The sequence below is a fragment of the Salminus brasiliensis genome, chromosome 25 (genome assembly GCF_030463535.1).
Source record: "Salminus brasiliensis chromosome 25, fSalBra1.hap2, whole genome shotgun sequence".
NCBI lineage: Eukaryota > Metazoa > Chordata > Actinopteri > Characiformes > Bryconidae > Salminus > Salminus brasiliensis.
This window is the reverse complement of record NC_132902.1, coordinates 24,783,269-24,794,448: the sequence shown is the minus strand read 5'-3', so window position 1 is coordinate 24,794,448 and position 11,180 is coordinate 24,783,269. Positions and strand designations below refer to the sequence as shown.

The following is an 11,180-nucleotide window of genomic DNA, read 5'->3' as shown; positions in this document are numbered from 1 at the left end:
TGGTAACGTTGCTGCTCTGATTGGATCAGATAAAGCTCGGTTTGGTTCTCCTCAATGAAATAAGGTCACAGATGAACTCCAGTCTGGGGTAGCTTTCAAAAAATGAGAAGTTCGTCTGCAGCAGGTGAGGATCCTGGGGCCTAGGAGCCAGTCTAGCCTAGTGCTGCAGCAAAGATTGGAATCTTAAGAGCCGATACCCAATTCTTTAAAAATGCCTTGATCGCCCCCCGAAATTGGGACATCCCTAATTCTGACATGTCCAGTAGGGGCATGTTTTTAATAACTGCTATCCAGATACTCTCACTAACTTAATACAATACGTTTTTACTAATTACCCTGTTTTTAATGAAATGTGCAGTTGGTCAGTTTTCCTTGAGCCCTGCCAAAATTCAGTGTGCCAATAAAAGCATTTTTTGTATCATGATATTAAAAATATTTGCAATTAATATGGTTTGTTGGTCGTTGCTGTGATCTTAACAATGCTCAAACGAACCCTCTAATCCAGTAGTTCTGGGCTCCACTCCCGGGGACCCCCGTCCTGCACAGTTTTCTACACAGCCTGTCCCAACATGCCTGACCCTGCTCATGAAGGGCTTGATAATTAGCTTTGTTGTATCAGGTGTGTTCAGGAGGGGGTGTAGCTGAAACTGCATGGCAGGAGGTCTCCAGCAGTGGTGGAGTTCAGAAGCAGTGATCTAACCAATCAGAGTGTGTTTTACTGTGTGCACTTTCTGTAGGTGATCTGTATGGATTAAGCGGTGTGCTGCATTGCAGTGTATTCTGTGGCGTTGTCATGGCTGGTGTGTTTCCTTATAAACTCTAGAAAAAGCCTATAAGCAAGGTTTATTTGCTATATTGTATTTTCATGAAGCTGGATGACCTAATAACATCAGCAGCCGTGCAGTGAAAAACATCCTGTAGGAAATTCTTGAATTGTTAATTCAAGTTAATCTAAAAACCAAGCTATTTATTTAATTCAGCTGTAGCCCATTTCACGCCGGACGTGGTAAACGAGCAATGCACTCTAGTACTAATTAAAGTAGCCTTTCACACCTGTCGCGCTGCGACGCAGAAATTACGTAGAGTGCAGAAATACACTCGGGGTCTATTTTTGATGCGGACTGCACATGGCAGTTTCAGTTTCTCGGCAGAAACTGTGCAAAGTGCAGTATTTGTGGTATTCTATAGGCAGGATTCTTGTTAAATGTACAGTCTAGACCACTAAACAGTGAGCTATTTGCCACCTGAGATTTAAGATCTGACCGCTAGCTTACAAAATTAAAACGTAGGCGTAACTGAGGTTTATTAACACGTCATTTAAAAAGCTATAGGCAAGTTTATGCCACATATTTGCTGTTTGTTGAAGCCATACATGAACAAAAAGTCATGCTTAGCTTAGGGGTGTAAGAGAATATTGAAGTATCGCAGTGTTTTGTTATTTAATACTGTATCGATTCTCACAGTATGAACTTATTTTTAATGAATAGTGTACATGCAAAGTTTGGTAGCTTTGACAGTTGTGCATGTGGGGCTGCGCGATATATCGTTTGAGCATCGTAAATTGTGGAGTGTGGGAATGCGCAGTAGTCACATCACAGGCTGGCAAATGTAAGTATGTTTTTATGTTGTTGTTTGGAGGAAGAAAAAATGACAAATTCACACTGCCAAAGTATCCATCACATCTCTGCTGCAGTCATTCGTTTTTCTCCAATCATGGGTACACCTGAGTGCATTATTAAGTTATATATATAATATTAAAGCTTGTTGGATTTTTATCTTCTGATGAAAATGTCTGTATTCTTTATTATCGCAGTTTTTAACGCAGAAAGAAATATTATTGCAGTGCAAGTCTTCAGACCCCTGTTCTAAAGTATTATTTATCAGAAAGTGTAAGCTTTTCTTTTATGCCAGTTTTTATGCTTTATTTATTTATTTATTACTTAATTTATTTTAATACTAAGGGTTTTCCAAAATCTGATTTACAAATAAAAGAAAAAATATATCTCAAAATATAATCTTGCTTTCAGTTTTGCAGTATATTGAATCGTAACCCCTGTATCGTGATGTTTATCGTATAATCCATTTGGTCTGGTGTGAAATGGGCTTGAGACAAATGTCTGTAGAAATATTACCACGTCACAATTTTGCATGTTTAGTGTGTTGTCTGTATCGTGCAGCGCTGACCTGATGTCGAGGCTGTAATGGACTATTTGTGTAGCAGGGAAACGTCCCTCGTGTTTACAGCGGCATGGCTGAAAGCTTTATGACCTCTGATAAGCCCGTGGTCTGTGTGAACCAGAGCTTTTTACTGGGCCTGGCCGTGCCTGGCTTGTGGGAAGGGGGCTGTGCTGGTGGGTGTTTTCTGTGTGGCCTGTTCCACCCCTCCCTCCCTCCCTCCCTCTACGGTGAGATTACCGGCTTGTTTCCAAGCTCCATTAGGAGGGAGTGCACGCCGATCTGGATTAGTCCAATCTGTCAGGTTCCTTCTGGGAGAAGCCACAGGGTGTACATCCTCGTAGACACACTGTACTCATGAACACACACACACACACACACACACACACACACGGCCCAGGCTCTGGCCTTAATCTGGCCTTTCCATCTCCTCCCCTCTCTGTCTCTCTCTGGCCCTGTGTGGAGCCTTCCAGAACCAGGCTGGGGGAAGCAGGTATTTGCGGGAGGGGAAAGTTGTATTGAGGGCCTGTTTGCTGATCCTGTGCTGCCTGTAATTTGCTGAAAGATCACTTTTAGATGTAGGCTTTAAGAATGTAGGCATGTGATTCACTAAGTATGCATCTCACATGTGTTTCTAAAAGGAATCGTCTTGTCTGTGCCTCCTAAAATGCATGGAAATCTGCCTCAAACTGGAGCTCTCCACCTTTAGACGAGCCGTGAGCGGATTGCCTAACCGGTCTTGAATATTTTGACAATTTAATTGGCCAATTCTCCAAAAACAGGCCAATAGAAATGCTCTAAAAATGACCTGATAACATTTATTTACTTATTTATTTACATTGACTTCCGTTGATGCTTAAGAAGGTCTTCCGTTCACCTGTAAAGTTGCTGTTTTGGAGATACGAGGCTGTAAAATCTCATCAGTCCAATCAAAACAGGCCATGTCTGACCAGCATTAGAGTTCCAGCATTCTAGAAACCTTGCTCTTGATGATTGGGGTACAGTATATATATATCTTCCCAGTACCACAATCAGCATGAACGTAGGAACCAACTTGGGTCCTCTAAAGATCTTGAGGCTGTTCCATTGCTGAAGAACCAGCCAGAGGAGAGAGGCGCTCCTGTGCTTTGGATACCGGTGGGGGGGGGGGGGGGGGAGGGAGATTTGCAATAGCAAAGGCATGCAACCAGTGTGTTCCCAGCTCAAGGGCTTCTGAAATCCCCCCCCCCCCGATGACCCCCCCCCCCCCCCCCTCCTTTCTCACCCTGAGAGTGAATAGGAACAAGCCCGGCCTGGCCTGGCCTCACCAGCGAGCCCTTAAAGGGAGAGTTCAGCCAATAGTTGATCAGCCAGGACGTGTTTGGTGTCTTAAGTTTAGCTGCTTTGCTTTTGCACTGCTGCTGTGAGGCTAATGAAGCTAACCAGTAGTGGAAACTTGTACCTCAGCGGTTGGCAGCTTGCTTCAGCTCATGTGGAGGTGTTCAGTGGTCTCTAATAGACTTGCGATTTGGGCTTTCTGACACTGCAGGACTCGGTGTTGTGTTGTATTGTGTGTCTATGAACACTGATGACTTGGTTGGGTGGCGCAACAGATTTAACACCTTTACCAGCCAGTGAGCTGCCACAACATGTGGGAGACTGGGGTTCGATTCCTGGTCTGGGTGACTGTGGGTGCTGCGCTACACCAATAAGAGTCCTTGGGCAAGACTCCTAACACTACATTGCCCCACATCTGTAATTAGTTGCCCAATGAGTTGGCCAGTCTGGCTTCCCCTCTGCTTTCTTGACAGCATGGTGGACAGTTCTGGCTTCATGTTTTCAACTGGTATTGGAGTAGACAGTCTACAGTGTGCTGATATCGTCCCAGTGCAGACCCCCCCACACCCACCCCCTCCCTCATCAATACCCGTCTGTCTATTTAAGACGCGAAAACGACATGCAAAGCAGATCACAGTTGAAAATTGCCAACGTTTTACCCTGGCAACAGACAACAGAGGCAGGTCGTCTTCGTCTAGATAGCATCATCACTACTAGTCAGTTCTAGTGTTCAGAAATGAGGTCGGTTGATCCCCACCTTCAGCCCGCTTCACCGGTACGGTCTTATGATTATGGTCCGTTTTATGATTTTGAAAGTTGTAGCGTCTCTCTCTGCTCAGCTGAGGGAACCTTACCTGGCAACAGTCGTACCGGCTGGAACAGGAGAATACAGTAAGCTGAGCCTGAGGAGGGGAAAGCCGATCCTCCACCAGATCACGCTAGGAATGCGAAACGGCAGCGTCCGGGGGCAGCAACCAAGTCTCACCCTCTTCCTCTCTTTCTGTTTTGTCGTTGCAGGATTCCTTGGACTTCGCTGCGACAGCCCGCTTTTTTTTTTTTTTTTTTTTTTTTTTTTTTTTTTTTCCTTTTTTTTTTTTCTTCTTCGTCCCCGTCCCCTGGATTTTAACCCTTCACCTCTGAAGATCTGAAGACAGCCATGGAATCGGTAAATAGATCTTCCTTAAAGAGCTCCGACTCCATCCTGACCTGCTCTGCTGTGGAATTTGTTTTGCTGGTTCTCTTTCTGTGGCGGCAGAAGAGCCACGTTGAGCTCACGCTGGTCTGTTTTTGAGGAGCTTTTATTTCCGCGTGCCGAGAAGATGATTTCTGAAGATTATTATTTCTCTAAAATAATCGTATTTATTTACTGCTGACATCAGAAAATAAACCGGGTTGGTGGTTGTTTTAGGGCCTTTTTTCAGTGCGATTGATGCTTGTCCTCGCCCAGGTTGTGATTCCGGCTGTTTGTGTGGGTGTGTGTGGGTGTGTGTGTGTGTGTGTGTGTGTGTGTGGGTGTGTGTGTATAGGTTGAGTGAAGTGTGTAAGCGTGTGCTAGTACAAACAGGCAGGTCTTAAACAGTGGAATGTGTGTGTTAAGAGCAGGGCTTATGCATGTCCAGGCCCTGCCTGCCTGTCCCTTTGTTGTGAGGGGGTTTTGAGCTGGTGTGCTGGTGCATGGATTTTGGTGTGTGTGTGTGTGTGTGTGTGTGTGTGTGTGTGTGTGTGTGTGTGTGTGTGTGTGTGAGAGAGCGTAGCAAGAGAGATGTTTTGAAAAAGTGGGTCAGCTCTGGCTCTGTCTCTTTAATGAAGAGTCCCTTCTAGTGTGTGTGTGTGTGTGTGTGTGTGTGTGTGTGTGTGTGTGTGAGAGAGTGAGAGACGGTCGTTCCTGCATCAGTAGGTAGTGGCAGCCCAGGCCTCGGTACACGCACTTCTTGGGTTTCTATCCCCATGGTCTGCACACAGCAGCAGGAGAACCAGCCCTCTTCACAGGTCTCTACTCGTGGGCTCTGTGCAGATGGGCGTAACCTTGAACACCAGGCTGTGTAAAATGGCCTGGACTTATACAGGAGCTGCTGTGGAGTCGGATATCCAGGTTTCACCAACGGTGGCCAACTGGATCTCGCTATAGAGGGCGTAGTCAGTCCTGGGACCTGGATGCAGCGCAGTGACGTTTGAATTGAAGTGGCTGTAGTAAGAATTAGGGATGCACCGATACCACGTTTCCCATTACCGATACCAGATTCTTAAATATCTGCACATACCGATTACGATACCAACTAACTGCTCAATAGACGGCTATAAGACCTGATACTCCTTAAACACAGAGCAGCACGTACTGGTTAAGGGACTGCACGTGTAAAAAGTTTCAGAGCTATGAAATGATGAAAATCACCATAATGCAGGAAGCAAGTAGGGAAGCGTAATCTTGCTAAACTCAACCAAGCAGCTTTTATTTAGTGTAAAAAATTCACATTTCATTACAAGAACACAGATCTCTGTGTAAAAAGCTGCTAAAATTCAGTGTGTGGCTTCAAAACAAGCTGCTTAAACCCTTAAACTTTTAGTTTTAGAACCAAAAAATTGAAAAGAAAGTGCAAAACGTTCCATTAAATGTCTATAATTATAACTATTTATGATTGTTGATTGTTTAAACATTTGGTTTAATAAAAAAAATTCTATATAAATAAATAAATAAGTCAGTAAGCTTCATGGTATCTGTGCAACACTACTAAGAATTCAGTGCTGACACTTTTGATGTCTGATATATTTGCCATATCATCCACCCCTATATTAACTGTGGTGAGTCCTGTATTGTCTGGACTGAGAGTTCCCATAGCACAGTAGTAGCTGTGAAAGTAGGCGGGGTTCTCTGGAGGTTGGTGTTTGGGTGTTTTTTTGGTGCCGGTATCGACCGTAGGTTCTGCTTTACCACTTGCGTGACGTTTTTGCGTTTTCTGATTTCATCAGGGCTAGCATCGGTCAAGAAATATGAGATGCCTGACCGGTGGGACAGTTTTTTGGACCGTTGATGATCTGTGCCGTTTCTAGCCCCACCCTAAACCCTGTTGTGGTGCCCGGTCAGCAGGCTAACCAGATTCTTTTCTGGCCATATAAACAACGATACACCGCATGATCAGGGCTTTGCAGCGTTTCTGGGCGGTGCTGCCCTGCTTGTTCGTATAGCACTGAATAGTGTGTCTCGTATCTGAAGATCTTAGCAGCACACCAACGTGTCTCACGCCCACAGCTACCACCGATCACAGCCTCGTCTGAGCCTGCAGGATGTCAAAGTTGAGCATGCTCATAAATCTACAATGCACACTGCTCCATTTCTGGACACGATTACTGAATCCACACTTTTAAGTTTAGTAGTCTGTGTGGACAAAAGTATTGGGACACCTGCTCATTCATAGATTCTTCTGAAATTAAGGCCAATAAGAATAGTTTTCCTGCTCTGCTGTCCAGGGAAGAAGGCTTTCTACTAGATTTTGGAGGAGCATTGGTGTGAGGATTTGAAGGCATCTAGCAACAAGCGCCATAGTGAGGTCAGGAGGTCGGATGATCGCCACCCCACCTCATTCCTAACTCTGCAACACGTTCTAGTATAAAAAGCACTGGATGGAGCACCACCATCATTCCATATAACACAGCTCAATGCTGGGGGCCTTTGTAGGCCTACTAGCCCACGCCTGGCATTATTAGGCAGCATGGTGCTAATAGGTTCATGTTTCTGATAGTATTGGCAGTACTTCTCTTTTATAGTGTGTGTGTGTGTATATAGTGTATATTCCTTATATTTCAGAAAGCACGGCCTCATTAAGGTTGAAATTGAGCACAATTTACCATAAATGTACCATATTTTTAACATCTGCAGCACAAACCCTTGCACTCTCACTTGATTGCGGCAGTGAGGACACACTGGAAAGCTAAAGCAGTACCCCTTCCTATGTGGGATTGATTGAAACACGCAGACCTGCATCATTTGTAACGTCATAATCAGCGTTTTTAATAATAATACTCAATAACGCGCGTCCACTTTTTATTGGCAAAATAAATTAAAATCCTATTTTCAATTGTCAGAATTCGATTTTCCTCCAGGCTTCAGTCGGTAGGTATAGATCTGTGTTCCACTGCGTTCCAGGGCAGTTGTGGATGGGGAAGGAGAAACGCAAGAATGTTAGGAGGATATCTTCTACAATTCTTGGCCCCCTCCTCCTCCTCCTCCTCCTCCTCCGCTCCCTCACATCAGTAATTCCCTCCATCTTCTCCTCACGCTGTGCATTCTCGCCTCGGGCTCCTCCGCTTCAGGAGCTGCTGCTGCTGCTGCTGTTTACCTCTGAAATCAGACTGTATCTGCTTACCGTCAGTGGAAACCAAGGAGACTGATCACAAAGCTCATTATGCCGGCAGGGGTGTGTTGTGTTGCATTTATTTATTTATTTATTTATTTATTTATTTATTTATATGCCCCCACCCCTTCAACTCCTCCCTTTCATGTGATAGCAGTCACATGGTTTCCAGGCAGCAGTACAGTAAATCACAATCAGATTTTATTTTTAACCTCCGCCGAGCTGATAGGCAGCAGAGGAGCGAGCAGCAGAGGTGCCTGCACACCCCAGTCTCTCTCTCTCTCTCTCTCTCTCTCGCCCTTGCCAGATGCAATGTGCAGTGTTATCTGCTGGCTGCTGGTCCGGCCGGTCTGTCAGTGGTTGCAGATGAAAGGGAACCCTTCTCCTGTGATCACTCTCTCTGCACCACTTTGCCCCTGCTTATTACAAGCATGTCTCTCGCTCTCTTATTCTCTCTCTCTCTCTTTTTCTCGCTCTCCCTTGGTCTCCAATTTCTGTTCACCCCCTCTCATCCCCCAGCTATTTCCCCTGTCCCTTTCACTTCCATCTCTTTCTCAGTCCCGCTCCCCTATTTCTCCCGCTTCTCTCTCTCTTGCTATACCGTCTGTGTCTCTCACTCTGTCCCTATTTGTCCCATCTCGTCTCTCTCTCTCTGTCTCCCCCTATTTTTTTTCCCCCTCTTTTCTCTCTCCCTCTCTGTCCCTCACTCCCTTATTCCCCTATTCTGCCAGCGTTGTTATTCTCTCTCTCTCTCTCTCTCCCCCCTCTTGTCCTCATCGCTCTTTCTAGAACAGGGCCCGTCCCACAACAGGATTAGTCCGCAGTGCTCCGAACGAGGAAGTGGGCCCTGCCAGTCATATTACATAAGACTCCTAGCACGGCTTGAGACAACTATAGGCGCTTTGTTCCTCAACCCAACTCCCCCTCACACACCGAACCCTCACTGCCTCCCCTTCTGCTGGGCCACATGCTAACGCTCTATTGAAAGAGTCTGTGTTCCAAACAGGCCTGGCTGGCTGTGTGGTGAGACAGCAGAAACCCTCGGATCATTACCTTGCAAAATGGCATCTCGGGCCTGTCTTCAGTGAAAGGACACCCCTCCGCTACTTTACGTTGCACACATTCCTGCTGACATAGATGTGCAAATGCACACAGACCTTATCTAGCCCCTGTAGAGAAGGCTAGAGGGGTATAAAGCCCCCCAGCATTGAGGAGCTGTGGAGCAGTGGAAGAACTGCTGTGTCCTCTGGAATGATGGTGATGGAGCTCCATCCAGTACTTTTTGGGATGAGTTGGGGATGATGAGGTGGGGTGGTGATCATCAGCATCCAACATCCTGACCTCACTAACGCTCTTGTCGCTGAATGCAATCAAATCCTCACAGCAGTGTTCATTCAAAATCTTGTTGAAAACCTTCTTCCTGGACAGTAGAGACAGTTACTCCAATATTTACACACTTGATTTTAGAAGTAACGGTGAATAAACTGGTGTCCCAATACTTTTGTCCATGTGCTACATAAGGAAAGAATTGGTTACAATCAGAGGGCTCATGCTACCAATCGGCAGTGTGGATCCGATGTGCAGTTGGAGACCCGGTGTGAATTCGGGGGGGTAGATCTAAAGCCATTACTGTTGTCTGATAAATGCTGGCTCAGAATTTTCACATCAGTACCTCCGTGCGTCTCCTGTCTGGCCGTTCTCATGCTTGCATAAGCAGGGGTGGACGGTAAAAGAGGGCCTCTGCTGCATTATTCAGGTGATTCACTGCAGGGCAGTAAGATGGTGGCCGAACGCAGGGACCATTTTGAAGCCGGCGATGTTGCCAGGTGCTCCCGCGAGTTGTTAAAAGCCTGGCACCGGAGAATCAGCTCTTAAGATCGTAATCCAAGAGAGTGATGTCACTGCTCCATTCATCACTGTGGCAGCTGATTGGCTGCGGTACAGCTTATTCCCCCAACAAGCTTCCAAAGTCACCTTTACCCAGCGAGCGATGGCACGCCCAGCCTTTGACATGGCCTGAACGTTTTCAGAGGCCTCGGGGGTGTTGGTGTGAAATGAGGGGCGAGAGGGTTCGAGAGGCATGTTTGCGAGTGTGTGTGTGTGTGTGTGTGTGTTCTTACCAGGCTTCCTGCTGGAGAAGGGCTCAATGGGAAGCATTGGTTCCATCATATGCAGCCGGGAGGTTCCGGACTCTATGCAACACGGTGATTCTGTCCAATCAGAAGATAGCTGGTGTTTTCTGCACAGTGCGACTCTGGGGAAGCACCGTCTTGTGCTGGTCTTGTGGGGTGTTCTCAGTATGCAGTGGTCAGAACCTACCTTAGGTGTTTTAAGGATGGTCAACCTTGATCCATGGGCACCCCAGGGTCACTTATCATCATGGAGGCCTCACCTCACAACTTGCAGGACTTGCTAGTCTTTGTGCCGGATACATTTGCGGCATTTTAGCTGACGCCCTTATCCAGAGCGACTTACAGAGTCACTCGTATTACCGAGGAGGGTCAGTGTAGTGTTTGGAGTCTTGCCCAAGGACTATTATTGGTGTGGCGCAGGAATCGAACCCTGTTTACACACTATGTCTAAACACTATTAGGATATTTGTGGATGGTCTTGTGTAGGGATGCTCTGATCCGGCTATTTCAGTTCCGATACTGATACCGATACATGAACTTGCATATCGGTCGATACCCGATACCAGTCTGATACCATTGCTGAATTAATTAACCATATTCCTCATCATTTGGACGAGACTTCAGGCATCAGGATTGACTTAAATATCACTTTATATAATAAAACAAATTAACACAGATATAAATACACTAAATTGACATTTGTTTATTTGTTTCATTTGTTTATTTGTTTCATTTGTTTATTTGTTTATTTGTTTCATTTGTTTATTTGTTTCATTTGTTTATTTGCACATTTAGTTCAGTCTCACGCCAACAAATTAAACTTAAATGATAGTTTCCATGGATGGCCTAATTATCCGATACCGATCCAGCTAATTTTGTTAATATCAGGGCCGATACCCGATCCTAATATCGGATCGGTGCATCCCTGAGAGGCTGGGTTGCAGTGGACCTTGCCGTGGATAAGAACCCGCAGCTGAATCAGTACCGCTGTGTGATTTTCTGCGTTATTGTGACCCAGATAATTCACTGGATGCGTGCGACTCCAAGCAGAGAACAGAGTGTATCTGTTCAGCTTTCATCAGAAGGAATGTGCCGTCAGTAAGATGAAGCTCATTCTCATGCTCCGTTCCAGCTTTTGGCCGCGTGCCGCTGACAAGCCAGCGTTTGTCCTTACTCTGCTCTCCTCCCACACATGGGAAGAGAGAGA

The 11,180-nt window shown here is 45.8% G+C and overlaps 1 protein-coding gene across 2 annotated transcripts in view; it reads left to right on the top strand.

Annotated features, from left to right (window-relative positions):
* Positions 1-11,180, top strand: part of ankrd11 (ankyrin repeat domain 11) — a 162,460-nt gene that overhangs the window by 43,230 nt on the left and 108,050 nt on the right. The window contains exon 1 of one of the 2 annotated variants that reach the window (XM_072670939.1): positions 4,592-4,657. The exons of the other annotated variant lie outside the window; for it this stretch is intronic. The gene's annotated coding sequence lies outside the window, so the exon portion shown is untranslated. Of the gene's footprint in view, positions 1-4,591; positions 4,658-11,180 lie in introns of those variants that run through there. 2 annotated transcript variants of the gene reach the window in all.